General features: G+C 53.4%; 1 protein-coding gene across 43 annotated transcripts in view; it reads right to left on the bottom strand.

The window, feature by feature from the left end:
• COPS9 (COP9 signalosome subunit 9) overlaps nt 1–26756 on the bottom strand; it is a 394021-nt gene that overhangs the window by 63291 nt on the left and 303974 nt on the right. Inside the window, exon 1 of one of the 43 annotated variants that reach the window (XM_050751522.1) lies at nt 24382–24385. The exons of 40 other annotated variants lie outside the window; for them this stretch is intronic. The gene's annotated coding sequence lies outside the window, so the exon portion shown is untranslated. Of the gene's footprint in view, nt 1–771; nt 776–3439; nt 3444–24381; nt 24386–26756 lie in introns of those variants that run through there. 2 more of the 43 variants (XM_050751501.1, XM_050751509.1) reach the window with 2 other exon arrangements.

The raw sequence follows: 26756 nt of genomic DNA, 5'->3' as shown, positions 1-26756 counted from the left end.
CATGTAAGTGGTGACGCCCTGCCTTTCTGGTCGCATGCTGAACCCACAGGACTAACGACATGCTGAGCACCAACTTGCACACAAAGACCTCCCTCCTCCCTCCATCCAAAAGGCCTCTTCTTTTCTGTCGCTAAAACTGATTGCCACACTGGACAGCCAGCCATGGGTGCTCTCAGCCCCCTTCTAAGGGGAGTCCTCCTGGACCCCACCCCACGTGGGCCCTCTTCTGAGAGTCACCGCTGGGAGTCAGGACCTTGCTCTGGGGGAGGATGGAGGCTGCTGGCAACCTTCTACCATAAAGAAGTCCAGAACAGGGCTCGTGGCAGGGAGAGAGCAGTGGTCCCGGCAGGCCCGTGGTTTTCATAGTCCAGGGTCTGGCATTTAGAGAAAGGAAGAAGTACTGAATAGGGCCACCAGCAGGGGCCGCAGAGCAGTTTACTGCTGTAAGGGGAGGGATAATGTGGGGAAAGTGACCTAGAAATGAACCTTTGATCAGGCCCACAGTCCTTGCCCTCGCCTTGGCCCCTGGGCATTCACCGTCCAAGGGCTGTCTTGAGCCCCCGTGGCTGTCTTGGTGCTAAATTCCTGGCCCAGAGGTTTCTGCAGCCTTTTTTGGAGGAGCTACTTCTGTGCTCACAGGTTCTCCTTTGCCTCCACAGGGGTTGTGGCTGTGAGCCTGAATCCAGACCCCATGTGCCTTCTGGGCTCCCCACATGCCTGCCCTGGCGGGACACACCCAGCACCGCTGCTGGTAGGCTGCTGCCACCTGGGCCCCTGCATGGCAGGAAGTGAGGGAGGCTCCATGGCACCCTCAGCCCAGAGATACCAGGGCACCCGATGGATTCAGCATCCTGGCTGCCTCCACCCCAATTCACCCCAATCGAAGGCTAAAGAGGCAGTGGGGCACCTGCCTGGCAGAGCTGAGGCTCTGAGCAGCCCGAGGAGAGAGGGAGGCCCAAGGCTTCAGCAGGACAGGAGAGGCCAGAGGGCACCTTTGCCAGCGGCAGGAGGAGTCGCTGGGGAAGCAGCTCTTGCCCTTGGCAGGCACTGCAAACATGCCGTAAATGCCACTTAAGATCTGAATCATCGCTATGCAGCCTCGAAAGCCTGACATCCATCATTCTGCCAGCTGGTCCTCCCTGAAGGCAGAGTGACCACGCTTGGAATATGACTGCCTTTCACCTGAGTTACGCCCCGACAAGGATTACAAACCGTTTCCTGGAACAAGAGAGGCCATTCCACACAGGACATTGCCCCTTACTGCACGGGTGGAGCAGACCCCTGCCCTCTGGGCGCTCCTGGCTGCAGGCCGGCTCTCCCGATCACTTCCATGGACCGAGGACGTCAGGATGCTGTTGGGATGTGTTGTGAATGATGACTTCTGTCCCATGTCACTCCAGTGGCAACGGTTTCTATTTCCTGTTTCTATTTCACATGATTCCAATTCTTGCTGTCCGAGGCAGCAGGCGAGGCGGCTGGCCCTCCTCTCCCGGCCGGGGAACCTGCTTACGTGGTCTTCAAGGAAGCGTTGGAGTTCTCCTCCAGGTGTGCCCTGCCTGAGGATGTCTGCGCTGGCTTGGGCCCCAGTCAGTGGCCCTCGAGGTCTAAACCCTGCCCAGACTCCCCCTGTGTGCCTAGGTGCAGTGGGAGGCTGGCTCAGCAGAGGCACTCTGCAGGTTGCCAGAGTCAGGTCACAGCTCCGTCCCTCAGCTCTGTCCCGGCTGGGAGTCTGACCTAAGAGCTGAGCAGAAGCCACAACATTCTTTATTATTATTATTATACTTTATGTTCTAGGGTACGTGTGCACAACGTGCAGGTTTGTTACATATGTATACATGTGCCATGTTGGTGTGCTGCACCCATTAACTCATCATTTACATTAGGTATATCTCCTAATGCTATCCCTCCCCACTTCCCCACCCCACAACAGGCCCCAGTGTGTGATGTTCCCCTTCCCATGTCCAGGTGTTATCATTGTTCAATTCCCATCTACGAGTGAGAACGTGCGGTGTTTGGTTTTCAGTTCTTGCAATAGTTTGCAGAGAATGATGGTTTCCAGCTGCATCCATGTCCCTACAAAGGACACGAACTCATCCTTTTTTATGGCTGCATAGTATTCCATGGTGTATATGTGCCACATTTTCTTAATCCAGTCTGTCACTGATGGACATTTGGGTTGGTTCCTTTTGCTTAGTTGTCTTCTGTTCTATGCCAGGCACCCCCAGAGGTTGATCGGAAGGCGCTTCCCTTCTCTTCCCAAGCGTCTCCTGCCAGAGTGCACGTCTCTCTTTGCAGGCCGTGAAAGTGAGCGCTACCTACGCGTCCTCACAGGTGTGTCTTCCCTTCCGTATCACTTCTACAGTCTCACAGCTGCAGTGAGAGAGAGGGTGCTCAACAAATACCGTTTCAAATAAATGCACGAAGAGTTTTGATAAATACACACCTGCTGTATCAGGAGAAAAACACATCCCAAAACTTGCTCCCGAGGTGCTGTGCCCACAGTCTAAGCTTCTGCCAGGACCCTCCAGGGCAGCTCTCCCCTGATCTTCTGAGGGGTTCTGCTGCTCCCACTTGTCCCCAAGGCTATGCAGATTCTACCTTCCAGGCCCCGAGGCCTTCAGCAGACCCCCAAGTGGCCACATCCCCCACCTCCTCGCCCCTACTCAGTGCCTGGTGCAGCCTCTTTCAGCTCACCGACCCACTGGGCAAACCCTGCCAGCGTGTGTCTGTGCCCAGCAACACCAAGCTGACCCTGCCAGGGTCCTTGTGCCCCCACCCAACCACCCTTTCATGGCACCCAAATCTCTTCTGGTGCTGCTGCCCAGGATCCCATCACAGCCCTCCCTCCAACCCGGCCCCAGCCCCATTCTCTATGGAGGGCAGGGCTGGTGCACTGGGGCTCCCCTTCCCCTGCACTATGGGCCAGTCTGAGTCTCTGGATCCCAGGGGTGAGGGCAGAAGGCACAGGGCTGTGGGACACTGGGCAGGTACTGAGTTGGGCAGGGGACAACTGTCCCTCTTGGTCTGTGCCCACAGACAGGCCTGATCTCCCAGGGACCTTTGTTGGCCGTAGCAGAGGACAGCTGTGTCCAGCATGCACTGGCTCACCTGGGGAGCCAGCCACGCCCCCAGATGGGGCTGCGTGGAACCCTATTGCCTGCCAAGGGGACACTCAGCCCTCGTGGCAATGGACAGAGCACAGGGGTGGGGGTAGACGGCAGCGACCTTCTGAAGACAAACAGACAGGGGAGGACGCCATGACTCTCGAGGCCTTGGCCCTAAGCCAAGTAGAAGGAAACTTCTGGCAGAAAAGGAAGGTTTATGCAAGTGCCTGATGTTCAGCCTACACAGCGTCCCTGGGTGGAGATTAGAAACCATTGCTGAATGGAGTGTGTGGCCCCACCCCATGCAGGAATCTGCGTTTCATGGACAGAGTGGTCCCCCCTTGAATTTCCAGTCTTAGCCAGTATTTTCTTCTCCATATCCTTGTATTGACCTTGGCGTGATTTCTCTGACCTTTGTGTGAACCGTCTTTCTGGTTTTTCTCCTTGGCACAGGTAGGGCCAATAGCAGCAGCACCTCCCATAGTGTTTGCAATGAATGGGGGTGTGGGGTAGTTGGCTGGATCGAGGGCCAGCAACCCCTGGGGCACGGAGCTGGTCTTTCCTCCCAGCCTCACAGGACGGCTCCACCGCTCTGCAGTGAGGGTCACTGGCCACAGGGGAGGAGGGGACAGTCAGGCGTGGTACCCAGGCCACAGAGGTGCCCTCGTCCTGGTTCTCCACCGGAGTTCAGGCCCCACTACGGAGCAGTGGCTGTTCTGAAGATGAGAGACAAAGGGTTCTAAAGAGATGCAGAGAGGGGTGAGACCACAGTCCTATGCGCCCAAGAATGTAGGGGACTCCGTCCTTAAAACTCCAGCAGTGGGTGGATGTGGGTCTCACCTCCCCCGTGGTCTTTCCCACTGCGTGTTTTTCACCTTCTTCCCTGAGGCAGGACCAGGCGAAGGCCTGGGGAGACGAGGCAGAGGAGGAGCTGGCGCCTGTGCCTGGCTGTCCTCAGGACATGAGAAGAGGCAGAAAGCAGGGGGCCTGGCCCCAGCTCTGAGCAAGGTGTCTCCCAGCCACCCAGGGTTTATGTACACTTCTAGACAGGCTGACGGCTGTCTTTGCACCTCCAGATAGGCTAACGGCTGGTCGCTGCCCCAGCCACCCGTTGACCCTGGCAGCTGCTGAGTGACAGCTGCGCCTGTGCGCTTGCCTCTTGGAGTGTGGCAGAGGCGGCTGCGTTGATTTTCCTGGAAGTGTTTCTGCTGACCCTGCGGAAACGGACAGGCGGGGCATGGTCAGCAGGCAGCCGCCCTGCCTCCCTCCCCAGGGCAGCAAGGCCAGGGCTGGGGAGGAAAGTCTTCCAGAAAGTCACACATGGCTGCACCCAGCCCAGGACGTGGCTGTGTCCTGCCTGGGGGGCTTCTCTGAAGGGCCTAGTTGGCTCTTCAGGGACCTTAGGTTCTGGAAAACAAGAGGGGCTCATGGGGTTCTGGAAAATCAGAGGTGGCTGGTGTGGATGGGGATGTCCTCCTGGGGCCCCACAGGAACAGCCCCTGGGTCACAGTGGGGAAAAGTAAGGCCCTCCCAAAGTGGCCACCCCTGGCAGCCTGGCCTGCCTCCTAGAGTGCCTTGGGTCAGGGGTCAACAAGCTGCTGCATCCCAAGGGCCAAAGCTGGGCCCCTGTTTTCTTGAGTATCTGCTTGAATGACCCTCCCCTTCCCTGCTCATCCCTGTGCCCAGGAGAAGCTGCATCGTAGGAGGTTATACTGCACCTGCGCTCAGCACTGAGCCACTGTCCAAGCCACACCTTTCTGGCCAGGGCCTTGAGCCTCAGCCAGCAGCCTCAGGCCCCAGTGTCAGGACCTCCCTTGGTCCTGCAGGGAGGCTGGGCCCTTCCTGGGTTGGGCTGTCCCGAGGTGGGGGCTCCCCTCAACCACAACCTGCACTTGGAAGCTCCAGGGGTGCAGCCACAGGGAAGCCGTGGGGTCTCTGCCCCTTGGGTCCTGGAAGATTCTGACTCTCCAGGCAGGTGTCCAGCACGGCAGCCTCCCCACCCAGCCCCATGCCCTCGAGAGCATGGCCTTGGATAAGCAGCATTTCTCAGGGACACCCCCAGGACATCCCCTGCTCTCCTAAGTTCTACTCTTTTCCTTCACTCAGAGTGATGAATGTGTGTTTTCCTTACAATTCCTTTATTAAAAGAAGTGGTTCAGGGGTCTCACCCCAGAACAAAGCAAGCCCTCAGTGGGCCATAGGGTAGCCTGCTGTCTCCCCAGACAGGCGCACTGGAGCTCAGGGTGCACAAGGCTGGCTGGGTCACAGGGCCCAGGGGAGGCGGTCAGCACCCTCTTAACCACAGAGGAGGGGGTGGGGAGAACACTCCAACCTTACTCCCAGCCCACCTGAATCACCTGGCATGATTTTAGCTCACAAATTAAAAAAAAACTGCCTGTGAGAATACTGTCTCGGTGTGAGGAGAGGGGTCTTGCTATTCCCGGCTCCAATGTGTCCAAGGGAGGGAGAGTTGGGCCTCTGTCCCCCTGGGGTCCCCAGCTGCCAGGCAGCTGCACCTGGGGTCCTGCCCACCAGGGAGTAGGAGGCTGCTGCCAGCTCTGTGTCCAGATCTGGGTCCAGTGCTGTGTCTGAGCCCTCCGCTCCCATGAGCCAAGGTCTATGGGGACTGACCTAGGGTGAACAGGCCTTAGTCGTTAAAATACCAGACCTCATTTTGAAACATGTGAAAGAGCTGCAGGAGACAGCACTGGAGAGAGCACTGGCTGCATCCCGGGAGGCGGCTGTACGCGGCCAGCATGCCTCGAAGGAGGTAATGACATGTGTCACTGGTGTGGCTTAATGACAGAAGTCTGAGGCTTTACAGGACAAAAGGAATCGGGGTTCATGCATCCAGATGTTTCCCCAACACATGCAGGGACTGTCAAGACCAGGAAGGGGGGACACAGAGAGCAGCAAACGGGTCACTGGGGGTGGTAAAGGGGCCACTGGGGGTGGTTCTTCAGCCAGGCCCAGCCCCTCCGAGCCCTGCCAGCCCCTCTGAGCCTCTCTGGGGGGATCCTGGGGGCTCCTCTCCAGGCCACTGGATTTCCCAGCACCTGGCACCATGGAGCCCAGGCCATGGTAGTGCCCGCTACCCAGACCTGCCCCGCATCAGGGACGCCTAGGCTGCCTGCTTCTGACCTTGATGTGTCTTGTTTCCATCAGCTGGTTGTTCACCAAGCTGAGTCTGAGCAGTCGGGAGGGCACAGAATACTACAGAATTCCGCCTGGGTAGTGATCAAGACATAGCATGGGGTGCTTGCTCTGTAGACATGAATGCGTCTCTCACAGGGTGCTTGCTGTGTAGACAGGAATGTGCCCCTCACGTGGGCTTCCACCAGTGTGTGAGAAAGTGGGCAAGCACAGGCTCCCAGGCCAGGCCACACGACCACATCCTTAAACGAACAGCCACTTCCCAGTCCTTCAACAGATAAGAACCCAGATACAACCTCTGGGGTACTGACCAGGGTATCATCCCTTAGAGTGGCCTGGTACAGGCCTGCCCTGCACGGAGGTGCTGTCTCTCTCTCTCATTAGCATTGAGTCCGTCCAGCTCCTGCTCTCCTCATCAGCATTCCAGCCACGCTGACCAGCTCGGCCTGAGAGCAGGAGCCTGCCTGGAGATGTCCCCTCTCACCCAGCCTGAAGGCACTGCGTGCCCTTGCCTCGGGGCACAGCCGCAGTGGGCTCCCATCTGCAGGGATGCTGGTGTCCACCTAAAAGGAAGAGGCTGAGGCATAAAACGTAGCTGAGAGATTGACTTGAGCCGAGGTGAGGGCAGCTGCCGGGAAGACTTGGACTGAAGCAGCCTGGATCGGAGCCCTATTCGGCCTTTATTACAGGCAGGTTTTTAAAGACAAAAAATGGGGACAGAGAGTGCCTGATACAAAGTTGTTTGTTGGGAATTCCCGTTGGCTTACAGAAATAATATTGGTGAGTGATTGGCCATCCACTGTTCAGCTACAGGACATGAGTTACAGCGTCCTGTGTGGCATTATTAGGTTACTTTACAGCTACTGTGGTGGTCACAAGCAGCTTCAAGAGGTGGACACGCAGCTCAAAGCGGGAGGGGATGTGACTGCTGTCTCATCTTAACGTCTTTCTGGGACTGACAATTTCAAAAGACTCCATTCCTTAGATAAAAGCGTTTTTCCTTTTCGCACTAGGCAGAGAGAGGCTGGCTGACCCCAGGCTGTGGCCTCCTGACTAGATACAGATGCAGAGCCCGTGGTGGGCTCCCACCCAGCCCATGGTGGATCTGAGCCGGGACAGGCCTGGAGCTTCAAGCACATCCTTGGGGAGGAACTCCAGGGTGCCCCCGGATGTGAGAGAGGGAACTGCAGGATCCTTGGAGGCCATGCAGCCCAGAACTGGTCTCACAGTCCATCAGCTGCCTGGGGCACCTTCACTGCCTAACAAGCTGGCTCCCAGCCTGCTGGCCGCCTCTGGCAGGGTCTCCAAGCACCGAGCTGGGGAAGCCGGGTTGCTGCTGGTCTGTGAACTCAGGCAGTTAACCTGACCACGTGTTTCACAGCTGTGGACCAGGAAACCATGGCCTCTGTCTGGTCTGGTTTGCAGCAGCTTCGGGCCCTGGGTGTGGGCCGGGCTCCCACCTCATGCACAGCTGTGCGGCAGGTGGCCTGGTGGAAGTGTCAGTGTCTGGTACCCTGGTGCCCCGCAGAGACTCTCTCAAACTCAATGTGCTGCCCTCCTGCGGGTCAGGACCCATGACTCTCGGAGAAAAGATCAACCCTCCCCCGACAAGGCCTGGCAATCAGGCAGGCCAGGTCTCCCTTTGGGCTCCCATCCCACAGGCCCTGCCCCTGCCCCTGGTCACTGTACCAGCCCGTCCCTCGGCATAGTCCCCTTCCCTCCTCCTAAGGACCAGGGCCCAGAATCCTGCCCCGGACCCTGCTAAGCAGCTGCTCCTTCCCTTCCAGGACCACCCCAGTCCCCCACCATTGCATAACCCCTGAGTGTCCAGACAGAGCCCTGGGGTCAAGTGCAGGTTTCAGAGTGTGATGTGGGTGCATCACCGTTGGGACCCCCAGTTCTCCTGCCTGAAAAAACAGGTGACAGTGATGCCACTCATGGCTATCAGCAAAGCAGCATGTCACGGCCTCGAGCCATCCCTGCCGGCTTCGATGGGAACAGGGTCAGGGAATGGAGCCTGGCTGGGGCCTCCCTGGCCCTCCAGGAGAGGTCTTGGTTCTGGTCTGGAGACCTTGGCTGGGGCAGGGGCAGTCCAGGGGAGGCCTCATGCTGGCCCCAGGCACACACTGGAGGCCTGTAGGAACCGACCGAGAGAGCCTCAGAGCTGTCAGCTCCCGTCTGCCTCCTGACCTGAGAGGGCTGGGGGCTGCAGTGGGCATCTCTAAGTCAGGTCCTCTTGGGGTCCTGGCTGGGATCAGTTGGGCACAGCTCAGCTAGGCAGCATCAGTTTCCTGTCTTCTTCCTGTAGCCCGGCCAGCCAGATCCCCACACCTGTGGGGGGTCAGTCTATACCAGACCAGTGCCCTAGAAACACAACCCAAGAAGAAGGGTGCATGGAAAGCAGATGGCACTTACCTCTGGAATGCGCCAACAGATTTGCTAGGCAGGACAGCCTCAGCAGACACCCACACTCACCTGCTGGGCTCTGCTGCAACCGCTGGCCTCAGAGAGCCGCATGGTCCCTGTGCACCCCCACTTCACAGAGACGAGCAACCTCTCCACAGTCGGACACTGCCCTGCGGGGAGGCAGAAGTAGAGAGGTACAGAACAAGGGGGCCCTGAGGGGAGGGAACAGTGGAAGAACCTGGGGAGCAGGGGGAGGTGGGAGAGCTGGGAAGTGGGAGAGCTGGGGATGGAGGTGGATGCAGGGTGAGGGGTGGATGGGGTGGAGGGATAGGGGGTGGGGGTGTATGCAGGGTGAGGGGTGGGTGGGGTGGAGGGACAGGGGGTGGAGGTGGATGCAAGATGAGGGGTGGGTGGGGTGGAGGGACAGGGGGTGGAGTCGATGCAGGGTGAGGAGTGGGTGGGGTGGGGTGGAGGGACAGGGAGTGGAAGTGGATGCAAGATGAGGGGTGGGTGGGGTGGGGGGACAGGGGGTGGGAGTGGATGCAGGGTGAGGGGTGGGTGGGGTGTGGTGGAGGGACAGGAGGTGGAGGTGGATGCAGGGAGAGGGGTGGGTGGGGTGGAGGGATAGGGGTGGGGGTGGATGCAGGGTGAGGGGTGGGTGGAGTGGGGTGTAGGGACAGGGGGTGAAGGTGCTGGGCCCCTGGGTGAGCTGGTGCCTCCTGGCTGTGGAGTTCATGTTCCTAAGGGGAAGATGGAGGTTAGAGGCCTGGGGTTTTGAGGCCGTCTCTGCCAACAGAAACTCAGGCAAGCAGAGGTCAGGGTCAGGGCTAGGGCTTAGCTTTAAGGTTGGGATTTGAAGGAGATCAGGAAAGAAAATGGGTTGGAGGGTGGAATGTTGTGCCATAGTATTTGGGTCACCAGGGGCTCTGAGCAAAGGCAACCTCCATCTCTGAGGAGCACCAAGGGCAGGACTCCAGATGGGACTGAACCCTTAGGAGACTAGTCAGAAAGCAACTCTACTCAAGCTCTGCCCACCATCCACCTCCACCAGCTCCACCCACCTCCACCAGCTCCACCCACCTCCACCAGCTCCACCCACCCCTTTAGCTCCTACCACCTCCACCAGCTCTGTCCACCCCTTTAGCTCCTCCCACCTCCACCAGCTCTGTCCACCCCTTCAGCCCCACCCACCTCCATCAGCTCCATTCACTCCTTCAGCTCTACGCTCAGCCCCACCCACCTCCACCTACCTCTTCAGCTCCTCCCAACCCCACCAGCTCCACCCACCCTTTCAATTCCACCCACCTTCACCAGCTCCACCCACACCCTCAGACCTGCTCACCTCCACCAGCTCCACCCACCCCTCAGCTCAGCTCACTTCCACCAGCTCAGCCCACCCCTTCAGCTCCACCCACCTCCACCATCTCCACCCACCACCAGCTCTACCCACTCTGCCTCTGCCCCACTTACCACTTTGGCTCTGCCCACTTCTGCCAGCTCCACCCACCACCCACCTCTGCTCTGCAAACAGGTGTCATACACAGCCTTTCCTCACACTGGCACAGGGCGGTGGCCTCGATCTCAGTCCCCATTGCTCACGGGGTCTCAGATCCCACCTTTGAGGGGCTGTGCTGACCCAAGGCCCCTTCCAGGAGCTGTGGGATTTGCCACTCAGGTGACTCAGGCCCTGGAAGGCTTGTACCATACAAGTGCAGGTTGAGGCCCCGCAGCAGGGCTCACAGCTTTGTGCTGTTCTAGATCCAGAATGGCAGCAGAGCTCATCCTACAGTAGAGGCTGCCATGTGCTGGGGCGTATGCCTCGTTGGATTAGTGATGTACAGCACAGGCATGGGATGGGGACATGTGGTGTGACTGGAGGGATCCCTCACCAGAGCTGGAAGCTCTTCTGAGACACCCTCCGCCACCCTCGCAGTTCTCTGCCCAGTGGGCTACTCAGGGGTACCTGTCAGGAGGCTTTTCCTGAAGCTCAGGCTGGTCAGGATCTGTAAGCCCCACACTGCCAGGTGGTGACTTGCTCAGGTTCTGTGTCTTTTCACTTGAGGAGGACACCAGGAGGGGGCCAAAATCTCAGGGGCTGTCCTCCATCCTCCAGCATAACATGGTTTTCCTGATCCCTCTCAGCACTCACCTCTACCCTGTTCTTTTGGAAAGAACAGCTTGAAACAGGTTGATGCTCCATATTCTCTTCCTTTAGGTGGATGTTGACTTCTGAGTCCAGTGAGTCACACAACAAAACCAGGCAGTGAAGATCACTGTTTCTTTCCTCCGCTAAAATAAAACCTGAGTGTTAGGAAAAGGCACAGCTTCCCCTGGAGATCCCCAACCCGGTTGGGATGTTTCTGCCAGCTTTTCCTTCCTGGTCTACCTTTGAGTAAGGTGATGCAAACCTGCCTGCTCCAAGCTGCAAGTTCACTTCCGTAGACAGAGGAAACACCCTTGACCCCGTGGCAGAAGACACAGATACATTCCTGCCTAGACAGAACACACAAAATTAGATGCAGACTTTCACCTGACTATTTCTGCATACCAGAAAAGCAAAACAGTGTTGAAATGCACACCCCAACCTCCAGGGAAGGTGGATTTCAGCTTCTGGTGAGTCTGTGCATCAAACCAACCTCTTGAGCTCAGAATCCTGGTGAGGCAGCCCAGGGGTGGTTTGGAACCACACGGGCCTGGCTTAAAGGTCCTTCTGCACCACTCACTAAAGCACAAAACTTCAGGTGAGTGTCTTACCTTCTTTGAGACTGTTTTCTCCTCAATCAAAGGGAGAAGGTTCATTCATTCCTTCATTCATTCAACAACAAATTGAACTTTCCGTGAGGGTGCAGCTAAGCCCCACTTGGCAGAACTAGGCAGAGCTCAGTTTTGAACGAGAACGTGTGCGACGCTCTTGGATCCTGCCTGGGACAGAGGGAGTGCCAGAATTCAGCATCTGATGAGGACCCGTTTCCTGGTTCATAGACGCTGTCTTCTCGCATCTCACATGGCAGAAGGGGTGAGGGGTCTGTCTTCACCTCTGTTGTAGGTCACTCAACCCCCCACGAGGGATCCACATCCATGACCCAATCTGGGTCAATCATGACCCAATCATGACTCACTCTGACCTTCCCAACAAAAGGTTCCACCTCCCAATACCATCACACTAGGGGTTGAAATCTCAACAAAGGAATTATGGGGGACACATTCATACCGTAGCACCCTCATTCTGGATATTCCAGAGTTTGTTTAAGCAAATCCTTTTTTTTATTGGGCCTCCTCCTCATGTGTCCCCGACATTCAGCCCGGACTCCAATTTCCGTGGAATCCGGCCTCCACAGGTGCTCCGCTCTGTCCCATCGTCTCCATTCCTGCCGACACCCCAGGTCATCGCCATCATCTCTTGCCTGGTCTCTCCAGTGGCCTCCTCCCTGAACTCCTCGCCCCCATCCTGCCTCATCCGAGGAGCAGGCAGAGGACACAACAGCCGGTCTGTTTCCATCTTCAGCAAAGTAGACATGTACGTAGTTTAAAGAAGAAAACAGTTCTACAAGTCTTGTAAAAACGACAGTTCCTACTTCCCTTCCCCTAAATTCCATTATGTTAGCAGGGCCCTTTTGCCATTTAACTCCTTATTTAACATGTATACATTGCTACTTCTTGATGACTGGTTTTAGGCATTCTCTCTAGATGTCGTCTATGGAAGATGAAGGACGCAGCTCTTCTGCACATGCCCCTCATATACACAGGTATGCTCTCTCTCTCTCGCGCTCTCTCTCTCTTTCGCACACACACACACACACACACACTCACGCATACATGCACGCTGCTCTCCTCCCATTCTCTCAATTTAATCATTGCTTGACTAGATCAGCATTTTGTTTCTTCATTGTAAGACATGTAAATGTTATTTCTAGTCGAGCCACAGCATATACTACGCTGTTTTCCTTTCTTGCACAACATTTTTGTTTGTGTTTTTCCTGGAGTTTGTGTGTGCATGTGTGTGTTAGATTTTCTATGCATATGACCACCAATTCAACCTCGAACTCTCCACCAGTTGTCTAAATTTTCATGCAAACATCTCAGATCTTGTATTAATTTCACCTTCTTGAAGGAATCTCCCTTGAGCCTTCTGGCCACCCTCGAGGCAGGTCTTTTCCTGGCACTTCCCTTCGCTGTCTCCTGGAGATTCCCTTCACCCCTCCTGTCTAGTTCTGCTGCTTCTCACTTCCTGACTCACTCTTGCTTTGCAGGAGCACCTCCTCCCACATTCACTGAGAGCTGGTATTTGAGAAGCAACTTTTTTGAAAGAACTTGCTTATCTGCAAATGTCTCGGGTTTTTTTTTTTTTTTTTTCAAGTTTGTTAAGAAAACTTTCAAATCTTCAGTGAACACCCACCGAGATTCTACCAGAAACATTTTACTATATTTGCTTTCTCACATATCTATTCACCTATCCAGCCCTCTAATTGTCCATTAACCCAGTTTATTAATTACAGACGTCAGCACACTTCCCCAAATGAAACACCTTAGCACACACAGCACTAACAAGATTTCAGTATTAATAGTTTTCAGTGTAGTAAACTTACACATTTTTTAACTTTAATCCTAAGTCTTTTATGCGTTTGATCCTACTGTAAATGGATTTTTAAATTTTCATTTTCCAATTGTTTGCTGCTAGTTTATTTAAAAAACTATTTTTGCACCATAACTTTATATCCTTTGATTTTGCTAAATACACTGTGTAGCTTGATTGATTGTTTTGTATATTCCTTAAGATTTTCTATATAAGCAATCATATTGTCTGTGAACAAAGGCGACTTTATTTCCTTTTGGAACTTAATGACTTTTATTTTTCTTTCTTAATTTACTGCAATGGCTAGGACCCTTGTTACAATGTTGGATGGAAGTGATGAGAAAAGTCATCTTGCTTTGTCCCCAGTCTTAGTGGGAAAGTATTTAATTATTCACTCATTATTAAGTAACTAATTATTCACTCCCTAGTAAGCATGGCTTTTTTGTAAATTTTTTTTTTTTTATCAGATTGATGTTCCTTTCTCTTCCTAGTTTGCTGAGGGTTTTTATCATCAATATGGGTTGAATTTTGTCAAATGTTTTTTTAGCTTCTGTTGAAAAGATTGTTTGGTTTTTCTGTTTTATTTTGCAGAATTGTATTGCTTGATTTCTACATGTTAAGCCAATTCGATTACATTATATTTTCATGTATATATGTGAAACATATCTATAACATACACATATACATATTTAGGTTAGATTTGCTAATATTTTGCAGTGTTTTTTAATGTACACGTATAGATGTATGTATATGTAGATACATATACATATTGTATTTATTTATATAAATTATAAATATAGATAATATATAAATATATAATATGTCTAAATTAAATTTACTAATACTTTGTAGAATATTTTTAAAATTTTTTCATGAGAAATATTGCTCTGAAATTGTCTCTTTTTTGTGACATCTTTGCCAGGTTATAGCACTAGGATTATGCGGCCTGGTTAGGGTTAGGGTTAGGGTTAGTTCAGGAGTTTCCTTCCTCCTGTGGAAGGAGAGTTTGTGTAAACCTAGTGCTATTTTATCTCTAAACTTTTTTTTTAATTCACTGATGGAAGCATATAGTCCTGAAGATGTTTTCATAGAAAGGTTCTTAAAAATAAATGTAATGTATTTATTAAGTATATGGGCCATTCATATTTTCTGTTTTATCATGCATTTGCTTTGTCATATTTCAAGAAATCTATTTTATGCAAGTCAAGTTTATAGGCATAAAGGTATTCACACTAATCTCTAGATAGTCTTTTAATGTCTATAGCATCTGTAGTGCTGCTTTCTCATTCCTAAAACTGGCAGTTTATATTCTTTTTTGCTTGCTTGATTACTTGATTTTTTTTTATGAGTCTAGCTGGGAAGTTTATCAATTTTGTACATCTACTCAAGAAACCAATCTTGGGCTTTTTTACTTTTCTCTAATGTGTGCATCATATTTTATTGATTTCTGCCCTTGTCTTTGTTACTTCCTTCTACTTATTCTCAGTTAATTTACTTCCTTTCTTGTTTCCTTCCTTCCTTCTTTCCTTGCACTCTTCCTTCCTTCCTTCCTTCCACTCTTCCTTCTTTCCTTCTTTCCTTCCTTCCTTCCTTCCTCTCTTCCTTTCTTTTCTTTCCTCTCTTTCTTCTTTTTCCCTTTTCCTTTCTCCTTTCCTTTCCTTGACAGGGTCACCCAGGCCGAATGCAGTAGCAGCCTTGAACTCCTGGGCTCAAGCGATCCTCCTGCCTTTGCTTCCCAAATTGCTGAGATTACAGCCATGAACTGCCTTACCGGGCCTCTATTTTCTTAAGGAGAAAGCTGAGGCCATCATTTGATACCTTTTTTTCTTTTCTAATATAGGCATCTGTCTAATATATATATATTCATATATATTCTGTCTTCTTATCATTCAGCTCAGAACATTTTTTGATTTTCCTTCTGAGTTTTTCTTTGATCCATGGATTATTAAGAAGTGTATTATTTAGTTTTCAAATCTTTGGAGCTTTTCTATCAGAGTCACGCATCCACCCTGTATAGTGCTGTCTTTGGCCTGCTCTCAGCATAAACACTAGAAAAACAAACAGAACCAGAAGCTTCCCCTTCTCTCAGCTCTGCATGCTCATTTGTTTATTTATTTATTTAACTTTCCAGTGCCTTCAAATTTCTGGGGATTTTTTCTTTTGCCTTATTTCCGAGTTCGTTAGTGTTTTCTTTTTTCCCTTTATTAGCAGGAAGATTGAGTCCAGCAGGAGCGTCTTCAGCCATGCCAGACTCAGGAGGCTACAATGTCAATGGCTTGGCTAAATACATTTTTCTAGCTTGCAAATGGTTTTCCCTCGGCCTTGTAAAGGCGTGGCCCCTTTGGTAACTCCCAAGGTTGCCACTGAAACACGTGAAATCATCCTAATTCCCAGTTGTTTATTTCTGATCTGAAACTTCTAGGTGCCTTGCTTTGCCCACCATTGTGAAACCTCAGTTCACAAGCCTTGATGTGAACATGTTTTCACCGACTGTGCTGGAAACTTTTGGGACTTTCATCTGGAAACCGCTACCCTTCCACTCTGGGGACTTTCTTGAGTTACTTCTTTGGTTTCCTCACCCCCACCTTCCCAGGTGTGCCCTACCCAGCCCCTCTCCTGCCATAAGAATGTCGCTGTGCTCTCTCTCCATGTTCTTTGTAGTTGTGAGTTTATGCCATTTGAAAAATCTCTTTACTGTCATTTCAGGGGGGTTTCAGAAGGGAACAGAAGGAAGAAAGTAAATGTATGTGTTAAATCTGTCCTTTCTACCTGGATGACTCCATTCTTAGAGTAATTTTTCTTCAAGGCACATCTCCTGTCTCTCCCACCTCGTCAGGGCAACTGCCCATCTCGGCACCCTCCTTCCTCAGTGACGTGGCATCCTCCAGCCCCTCCGGTGTGAAATCACATGTACCTGCACAGACGCTGGCTTGGCCACACCAGGCCTCTGAGCTTTGGTGTCTGTGCCCCTGTGCCTGGAACACTCACTCCTCTGTCTGGTTAGTTCCTTCTGGTCTGTAAAACTCAACTTGAACAGCACCTCCGTGAAGACTTCCAGGACCCTCCACCGGATTTGCAAGCCCCTCTGTGTGGTCCCAAAGCACCCTGAGCGGTTGCCCATCATAGCTTTGGCCACGTCGCCCTGCAGTCTCTCATCTCTCTGTCTGCCTTGTAGACACAGCTTGGCACACAGCAGGTGCTCAATAAGTGAATGAAAAAATAAATCTGGAAAACAGGAGGTCAAAAACAACATGTCTTACTGTGTGCGAGACATTCTGTGACGAGCATTGTGGGATGAAGGATACAATTTTATGGGAAACCGTCTTGGGGAATCATGTGAAAGCACCTATATACCCTGGTCCAGCTTAAGGCTCCAGGTCTTGGCTGTATCTCTGCTACCCAAGGGTATGGCGTGTCTCTGGTACCTCACTTTGGGATGTGCAGACAGTAGGACCTCAGTTAATGCTCCTGAGCAAAACACAAAGAGAACTGCTCATCTGCTCTGCCACCTCTGTGTAACTCTGGGAAAATCATCTTATCCCTGTCAAAGGAAGGACATGAGAAATAGAAGTGCTTCTTGTTCTTTCTCAACAAGGATCACACATAAGTGTGTAAAGAAATCACCCGCGAGCTCCTCCTCCCTCATCCATCCTTTCCAGGGGTAATCATTTAGTTTTTCATTGCTTATTCTTCCTCACCTCTCTCTGTGTTCATAAAAGATGAACGCACCCCTTTCTCTACATAGGTGTTGCTTTTTGTCAAAATGGGACCCCTCTGAACACACAAGTCAGCACCTTGCTACTACAAGCACTTTCAAAATTAAACTTTCCTATCTGTCTGGGGGTTATTACCTTCTAAAATCAGGAGACTTTCCTATTGCCTTTAGCAATGCCTGCCTGCAACTTGCAAAAATAAATCATGGGAGAGTCAGCTTCCAGAGTGGAAGGAACAGTTTCCTTGCTATGCACTGCAGCCCAGCCCTCGGTCACCACTTGGAAACCTCATGAATAATCATCAAACCATGACGGCAAAGTGCCATTCTGGAAACTCAGTATTTACTTCTCTTGAGGATATGGTCATGCATTTCCCAGTTGAGATTCCAAAAAAGCCTTTAAATATTACAGGTATGTGCAATAGCTGGGCTTGCTGAGATAGGAATTGGGGAAGGTGGAAACCCAGGTCAGTGCTGTCCCGCAAGGCATCCTGTCTGTCACTGTGCAGAAAATTCAGCTTTTGTTGAACCGCACTGACTGGAGTCAGAGGATCTTACAGTCCACACTATATCCACTCGATTCTGGCCTGCCTGGACCTTGTGTCTTTATCTGTCTTTATTTGTACACCACAGTCTGTTGAAGGCCTCTTCCCTGTGTGTGCCTCCTGAGGCTCTGTGTGTCCTGAGCATTCCTGGGCTAAGCCCCACCCAGACATGGCCGACCGTGCCAGGAAGCCCAGTGGGTTGGAGAGGACCAGGCCAAGAGCCTCCCAAGAGAGGACATCCCATGCCCACAGCAGGGGCCCCAGTGTCCCATTCAAATAGGCTGCTCCAGAGGCAGGGCCCACATAGCCATCTTTGACCCTGCTTGGGTTCGCCCATGGTTGGGTGAGGGGGGGGACAGGTGTCCTCAACACGAGGCACTTCTGCAGATATGGGTTTCTCTCCAGGCTTCGAGCTGCAGCACTAAACTTCTGTCTAGTTTAGAAGAGTCCTGAGGGTTCAGGATGAGGTGTGTCAGGAGCTTCTAGTTGGGAGAAGGATCGCTGGGTAGAAAGGACAGGGAGGGTAAGGATGAGAGCAGCGGCGGTGCTGGGCGGGGGGGTCGCTCCTTGATGGGGACTCTCCCCCGACTCTAACCCTCACATCTCTTCCCAGAGCTTGAGGCTGCTCAGGGAAAATGGCTTGTTGGCAGTGGTTGGCAGTGCTTAGCAGTCATTGGCAACAGTTGGCAATGATTGGCAGTGTCTAGCAGTGGTTGGCAATGATTGGCAATGGTTGGTAGTGGTTGACAGTGGTTAGCAACGGTTAGCAGTGGTTAGCAATGATTGGTAGTGGTTATCAATGGTTGGCAGTGGTCAGCAATGGTTGGCAGTCATTGGCAGTGGTCAGCAGTGGTTAGTAATGCTTAACAGTGGTTATCAGTAGTTGACAGTAGTTGGCAGTGGTTGGCACTGGTTGGCAGTGGCTAGAAATGGTTAGCAGTGGTTGGTCAGCAATTATTTGCAGTGGGTGGCAATTATTTGCAGTGGTCAGTAGTTGTTGGAAGTGGTTAGTAGTGGTTGGCAATGGTCAGCAGTGGTTGCCAATGGCTAGCAGTGGTTATCAGTGGTTGGCAGTGGTTAGCAACACTTAACAGTGGTTATCAGTTGTTGGTAGTAGTTGGCAGTGGTTGGCACTGGTTGGCAATGGTTAGACATGGTAAGCAGTGGTTGGTAATGATTTGCAGTTGTTGGCAGTGGTTAGCAGTGGTTGGCAATGGTTGGCAGTGGTGGGCAATGGTCAGCAGTGGTCAGCAGTGGTCAGCAGTAGTTAGCAGTGGTTGGCAATGATGGGCAGTGGTTGGCAGTGGCTAACAGCTATTCCTGGGCTCTTTGCCTCATTTCTCAGCAGTGTAGGGCCCATCAGGCAGAGGGGCATGTGCACAGCTCACCCGTGAAATGTTGGTTCCTCTCTGTAGGACTGTAAAGAACCCTGCTTTGAATGGAGACCAAGAAAGACCCTGGGAAGTGGCATGTGGAGGTGACCCCCTGGACTGGCCCGAAGACCAGCTCTAGAGAACAGACGGACCCTCCAGGGCTGGACTGTGATGGCAGAACTGACTCTCCTCCTCAACAGCCCGTCCAAGGGGGCCTGAGAAGAGCCCGAGTCCCCAGGCCTGCAGCTCCTGCACCACTCCTGCCAGCCCGCCTTGCCCCTCAGCAGGCAGATCCAGCGAAGGCAGGCTCAGGGGAGAGCTCTGGTTCCAAGATGCCCCAGGAGAGATGAGGCTCTCAGTTGGAAAGGAGCGAGGTAGGGCCACAGCAGGACGGGAATGCTGTGGGAAGGGGCACAGACGGAGGTCTGCAAGTTCCACACACCCTTTGGGGAGGGTGTCAGCAAAGACAAGCAGGCCCTCCCTGGGCCTCCAAGCCCAGTGCTGTGTGGCTGAACAGCAGGCCTGGCCCTGAGTGATCACCTCCAGTCCCTGAGGCCTCCAGTGCAGGCTTCTGGGTAGGAGTGAGGCCAGCAGGGGCCTTCGCACCTGCCAGGGCACCAGCACACCAGGCGGGCCTCGGGACAGCTGCAACGTGGTGGGAAGTGTGGTGGGGACTGAGGTTGCTGACAGTAGGGCTGGCTGACAGAGCAGCTCCCAGGGCTGTGGTGAGGTGGGAGGGTACATGGCCTCCCTCTTCTTTGACACTTGGCAGGGAGCTGCAGCCACACAGATGCTGCTGGACTGGAGCCCCAGGCAGAGCGCTGTGGGCAGAGAAGGCGGCAAAGCAGGCTGCATTCTAGGACCCGCTCAGACGGGGCTGATGTGGACATGGGAGGAGCTGTTCGGTCTCTGCGGTCCTCACCCTTCTCTAGGCAGTGGCTGCCTGCCTTTCTGTAGTCCAGCTGAAGAAAGAAGGCAACAGCAAGGAGAAAAATAAAGAGTATCATTCCAAGGGGCCCTATGTCTTGAGGCACTGCCAGGTGCAATAGGGAGATACTAAGAGCTGCCTTTGATGGGCAGTAACTGCAGGCCTGGCCCAGAATCACACCACTTAAACCTGTCCCTGCCCTCCCAGGAGGCATCATTGCAGCCTTCCAGGGGAGGTTTTGGAGGCCCTGAGAGGTTATCTGATGTGCCTGAAGCCCCACATCTAAGACAGATGGACACCTTGAAGACAGTGAGTTTTTCCTGGTGGAACAGATTCAAATGAGGATCTATCTCATCCACGCTGGGTGCAGCTCTTCCAGCCAGAGGTGTTGGTCTGGACCCACTTCCTGAGCAGTCTTCAGACTGGGGACCCTCCAGATTCCTGAGGGGATGTTATGAGGGTCTCCACCCCACTGTGATACCCCAGCTGTAGAGTGTGGTGGGGTCTGGGTGTCATGCTGCAGAGTGGGGAACACATCAGAAACAGGCGGTGTGGGCAAGGCTGGCAGAGTTGCTGCTCCCCGGAAGCCCGTGCAGTGCCTCGAGCCCAGGGCCAGGGGGTGCCAGCTATGGCTGACTTTCAGGAAGGGGATGACACCCGTTGATGGGCACATCATGGATTCTGGGTGGAAAAAGTTTTCCTAAATAATCAGACCCCAGGCTTGTCTCTTAAGCATATGAGGGATCCAGATTTACACCACATGGCATTCTAAACTAAGAAGTTAACATTTAGTCCCTTTGCTGAGCTCGAGCTCAGGTCAACCCAAGGTGTTTGTCATAAACAAAGAAAAAATCATACCACAGGCTCCCAATGTGGTCCCCATAGCATGAGGATGGGGGCTTCCAGATTGGGCTCAGGGGTTCAGCATTTATCAGATATAGGAAGATCTGCACCTTTCAGCACTTCATCTAAACAACCTGAAAGTAAACAGCAAGGAAAGGGTTAAATACATTTCAAAATGAAGAAATCTAAATTCTGAGAACCAGATTGTGAGTGTGTAAATAAGATATGTGTGTGTGTGTGTGTGTGTGTGTGTGACAGGGTCTCACTCTGTTTCCCAGGCTGGAGTATAATCACGGTTCACTACAACCTCAGCCTCCCAGGCTCAACTGATCCTCCCACCTCAGCCTCCCAAGTAGCTGGGAGTACAGGCATGCACCATCACATCTGGCTAATTTTTAAATTTTTTTTTTTGTACAGATGGGATCTCACTTTGTTGCCTAGGTTAGTCTTGGAATCCTGGGCTCAAGCAATCCTCCTGCCTCAGCCTCACAAAGTGTTGAGTTTACAGGCATGAGCCACCATGCCTGGCAAATAAGATTTTATTCAAAATAGAACCAAAACAAACCTTTACAAATGGCTATATAGGTACTCAGAATTGAAACTTAGTGGAATACTTAAAAAGCAAATTAGATTCAGCTGAAGAGAGAATTAGTGAACTGGAAAACAGACATACTAGGCTGAAGTGTGTCCCCCCACAATTCATGCTGAAGTCTTACCCCCAGTAACTCAGGAAGTGAACGTATTTGGAGATAGGTCTTTAAAGGAGTAATTAATTTAAACTGAGGTCATTATGGTGGGCCTTAATCCAATATGACTAGTGCCCTTACAATAGGAGATTAGGATACACACAGAGAGGTGATCACATAAAGACAGGAAGAAGACAAGCCAAGGAGAGAGGCCCCAGAGGAACAAGTCCTGCCAGCACCTTGATCTCAGACTTCCAGTCTCCAGAACTGCAGGAAAATGAATTTCTGTTGTTTAAACTGCCCTATCTGTAGTACTTTGTTGGAGGAGCCTTAGCAGATGAATGCAATAGATTTAATAAATTACCCAGAATATGCATGGGAAAATAAAGAGATAGGAGGCAGAATAAAGTGAGAGGGATGACGCAAAGGGCTAGAAGGACCAATACGTAAATCATCAAAGTCCCAAAGGGAGAGAGAGACTGGCCACTGGGGCAGAGGAAATGCATGCACATTTTCCAGAACTGATAAACATGAATCCTCAGATTCAAGAAGCACAAGAAAGCCAGAGTAGAACATAGAAAACTAAAACCCCACCCAGACACATGATTGTGAAACTGCATGTGTCATACTCTGTAAATCATCTGCTCAGCTCCCACGCTAACCCTCTTTTAGCTTTTCCACTCTATCTTTCCATCTCTATCTGAAATGTGTGCTTCCTCAACTCCTTAGCAGTGAGGGTGCAGGCATGGGATATTGATTCTCTGGAATATTGCACATGCCCATTTCTTGGATGCCAGTGTGGGAAGTATCGGTGGCAGCTGCAGGTAGAGAGGCTGGGCCCTGTGACAACCTGACAGCAGAGGTGTGGCTGGTCACCAGTCTCAAAGGTACCAGTGCTAATGGCAAGCAGGATGACAACATGATGCCACTGCAATGGTTGGGTTGGATATTTTTCCAGACAAACATTTGGAATGATAAAGAATGGACTGTTCCCAGTGGACTTGAGGGGAAAATTGACAAGGGTGAAGACGATGGGGAAAGAGGCTGGGCTGCAAGAAAGCCATGGCGGAAAGGAACAGTCACAGGAGACGCGGCGAGAGAACAGTGAGGCTGGGGGTCCCAGCAGAGGGGAGAGGTGCCTCAGCGATGGCCCAGGGAGGGAGAGCAGAAATGACAGAACAGTGAGTGTTGCTGGAACAGAGGGGTCCAGCTGGTGTGCTGAGAGTTCCCAGGGAGGGCACCACCCTCTCTCAGAATGACAGGAGGAGTCAGATACAGAGGAAGACTAGGAGGGTCTAGGGCATCTCTCAGAGTCTCAGCAGGGAAAGTGACACTCAGATTGGAGGGGGAAGTGTGTCTTAGCAGATGGCCCTAGGTGCAGGGAAACGGCTGGCTTCATTCAACTGTGAAGAATTGAAGAAGGGAAGGGGCCTGGGGGCAGGCAAGGTCTTCCCCTTTCTGAATTCTGTGGAGTGAGAAGCAGGCTTTGGTACAGCAGGAGCTGGGGATAGACTGCAGGGAAGGCAGTGCATTTTCCACGGAAACTGCATCCCTGGGACATCCAGGGCTGCACGGAAGGAAGCAGAGCAGTAGGCCCAGCTCTGCTGGGGGTCCAGGGACGGGCTAAGGGGTCAGCAGATCTTCCACCAGGGGGAAGGACAGGGGTGTCCACCAAAGGAACCGGCCCCAACTGGGTTGACTGGACCTCCATGGAAACCTCCCTGGCTCTGACACTAGAAAAGGTTGTAGTAAAGATAGACACCTACTGCTTCCTGGAAAAATAAAAGTCAGGGTGCACAGGAGCTGTTTTCATATGATGAATATTCCTTAACATAACACCCCACATTATACCTAACAGTGAACTCCAGGGAAATGGCCCTTAAAATCAGAAACTAAAAACAGGTGTTTGCCAATTGCATTAAGATTTAACAGGCTGGAGGGTTCGATGCCATGAGTCATGAACCCATCCTGCCTTTCACCCTGGCAACAGGACCTCCAAAAGCAGGAGGTAATGGCTTTGGCACCCAGAAAAGCGCAAGACAGAGAGCTATGGCTTCCCCAGCTCTGGTCCTTGGAGGCTCGACATGACCTAATTACATGCTGCCTTCCAAGCCTGATCGAGAGTAGACGTGGTCAGGATGCTCAAAGCCCCTCCCAGACCTTCTGTCTAGCCAGCAGCAGACCCACCAGCCCCTGCCCACCTATGCATATGAGTGGCACCGTGTCACTTGCTCAGATGGAGCAGTCGTTAAGTAGGCAAGGGCACCTGGGTTGCAGACTTCAGTTTGAAGAAAAAGGGATCCAGGTGTTCATCCAACATCACCCAGTACTGAAGATGCACCTTCCCTGTGCCAGGCATGGCCCTGGAGCTGAGCACTTCACTGACCAAAACAGACCAACAGTACCACCCTGGAGGGGCTCATCTGTCTCCCAGGGAGTCAGCGTTGCTGGGGCCAGGAACCAGCAACCTTCGGGACACTCCAGTAGCCAAGCCTGTCACCCTCTCCCAGGTGCCACCTGCCTGGGGACTGAGCAGCAGTGCTGAGTGAAGGTGACGTTTGGGAAACCTCTCCCACAGGTGAGGCTATGTTGTTCTGCAAATCTACAAAGACAGAAGACCAGGAGGGACCGCGGCAGGCAGCCCTCGCAGGCTGGACGCAGACCCTTGAGTGTGAGCAGCAAGGAATCCATGGGAACAGACTGGGAGAAGGGCCCTGCACGCCTGCAGGTCTGCCCTGCACCTTCTGTTCGGAGATCATTTCTCATCAGGAGGCTGCGAAGGGAACTGGTGTTCCAGCTACGGGTGGTCCCACAGGGTGACCTTGTCTGTCCCGAAACCGAAGCCGTTGTACGAGGCTGGGTGCCACAGAATTTATCGTATACCCAATGGCCATGCCCAGGCCTGCAGGTTTATTTCCCCGTGATTTTCAGTATGCCCAGCTTGTCCTAGCTGCTTCACTAGGAAGTCCTGAGCCTCCGACAGGACACTTTCTGGGAGAATCACAGAGCCGTGTCTCTAGCGAGCAGCTTCCACGCTTTCTTCCAGACAGCCTGATTTCCCCTCATGCATGTGGGCTTTGAGAGCCGTCCCTGGAGAGCATCCGACGCTAGCAGGCCCAGGAGGACCACATCAGTCCCTCTCTTTGGGCAGCAGCCCTCCCCTTTCTGGGCTGGACTCAGCCCTCGTGGCAGGGCGGGCAATTCTGAGTCAAAGCCAGAATGCCAGCTCCCAGCCTCCTAGGAAGGACGGGTCTGTGCGGAAGGCTCTGCCACCAGCTCTGCCGTCGGGGCTCCCAGCAGCGGGCTCTCGAGGCCTGGCTTCTCCTGGAGGAGACCCCAGCTTCTCCGGCGTTCTTACGTTTCTGGATTTCAGACCCAAATAGGCCTTGCTCCAGGTTCTCAACGTCCTCCCCAGGGTAGTGCTGGTGGCGGCCTCCAGGTCCTGGGGTGCGGGTGGGCTGCCGGAGGGCAGGCCCGAGACCCAGAGGCGCGCCTCCCTCACCCGCCTTGCCGACACCAGGGGGCGCTGGAGCTCAGCAAAGGGCCGGGAGGCCGCTCTGAAACTCAGGCCTTAAAATACAGGCAGGATCAGCCTCTGGAGCCCTCCCTGCCGGCCCGGCACGCCGGGCGCCGAGTCAGCGTGCTGCCGGGCCTGTGCCCCTGACGGACCTGGCACAAGGGGGCACCCAGGGGTCTGCAGCCAGATGGTGCGGTTCCCCCACCTGGGGTGAGACGCCCCCATCCCATTAGCGCACCCCTGCAGGAGAGCGGCATAAGCCTGGCTGCGGCCCCGCCCACTGCACCTCTCCCGTCCGGCCCCGCCCACAGCATCTCCTTTCTCCACCCCGACCACAGCACCTCCCCGACTTCAACCCCACCCACAGCACCTCCCTCCTCCTCGCCGGCTGCAGCTCCCCCCCTCAAGCCCCGCCCACAGCACCTCCCCCAGCACTGCCCAGAGCACTTCCCCCTCCAGCCCCACCCACAGCACCTCCCCCTCAGACCCCGCCCACAGCACCTTCCCCTCCAGCCCCGCCCACAGCACCTCCCCCTCCAGCCCCGCCCACAGCACCTCCCCCTCAGACCCCGCCCACAGCACCTTCCCCTCCAGCCCCGCCCACAGCACCTCCCCCTCAGACCCCGCCCACAGCACCTCCCCCCTCAGACTCTGCCCACAGCACCTTCACCACCAGCCCCGCCCACAGCACCTCCCACCTCCAACCCCTCCCATAACGCCCCCTCCTCTGACCCCACCCACAGCACCTCCCCTCTCCGGCCCCGCCCACAGTGCCTCCCCCCTTCCACCCCACCCACAGTGCTTCTTTCCTCTGGCCCCGCCCACAGCACCCCAATCCTCTGGCCCCACCCACAGTCCTCCCCCACTCCGTGGCTGCAGCCCCGCCCACAGCACCTTCCTCCTCTAGGAGGGTGCCGCGGGACCGGGGACGCACCTGATGTCTCTGGTGGGGAAGGGGCACCCCTCTGCAATTTGTATTGGTCACCTTAACAGTGGGGCACTGTGGTCACAGATCGAGTCCTAAACGAAAGTAAACCTCTGTTCAGTAGCCAGGGAGGAAGCAGGTTGTGAGAAATTATGTTCTTCAGACAGGAAACCAGTTTGGAGTCTGACACCATCCCAGGTTTTTTGACACCAGGGCTGTCCCCACGGTGCTCTCCCTGGGCCTGTGGCACCCACCTGCTGGCTAAGGTTAAGACCTGCCCTGGAGCGCCTGCCCAGCGGTGACTGTGTCCACAGCACTCTGGGTGGCACCTGCCCAGCCCCTTCTGGCTGTGCCCTGATCACAGGCATAGTTGGAGCAGAGTGTGGCGGGTGCCGCCTGCACCAGGGGCTCCCCATGTGCCAGGCTTGGTGCCCACGTGTGCTGGGGATGCTCTCACCTGGTTCTCAGGGCAGTGGAATGCGGGGCACACTGTCACAGCCTCAATTTACAGCTGGGGAAGCTGAACCCCAGAGGAGTTTGGTGACCTATCCAAAGTCACACAGTCTGGAAGTGACTGAGCCAGCGTCCACCAGTGCCTGCGAGCTTGAGCTCACGTCTCCAAGAGGGTGCGAGCCTGGGTAAGCAGGGACTTGCTCAGCCTCCAAGGAAAACCGACACCTGCAGCAAATGACTGCAGGTTCAGGCTGGCCCCCCACTCTGTGAAACCACAATGACGAGCCCTGGGATGTTAAGCTCTGGATTGGAAGAGGAGAGGTCAGGAGAGCAAACTCCTGCAAGCCCATGAGCCGTGGGAAATGAGTGAGGTGCTGGTTATTACGGAATGCGCCCAGCCTGACGTGATCACACACAGACACAGGCCTCTAGGGGTGGTGCTGCCAGCTGACCTCTGCAGGATCTCTGCACCCCGAACGGCAGGTCCACGTATCATTGCTCTTGCATGTCCCTCACTACCCCAGGAAACGGCCACCAA

This window comes from Macaca thibetana, chromosome 12, assembly GCF_024542745.1.
Source record: "Macaca thibetana thibetana isolate TM-01 chromosome 12, ASM2454274v1, whole genome shotgun sequence".
NCBI lineage: Eukaryota > Metazoa > Chordata > Mammalia > Primates > Cercopithecidae > Macaca > Macaca thibetana.
The sequence above is the reverse complement of the archived record's forward strand: the minus strand, read 5'-3'. Positions and strand labels throughout refer to the sequence as shown.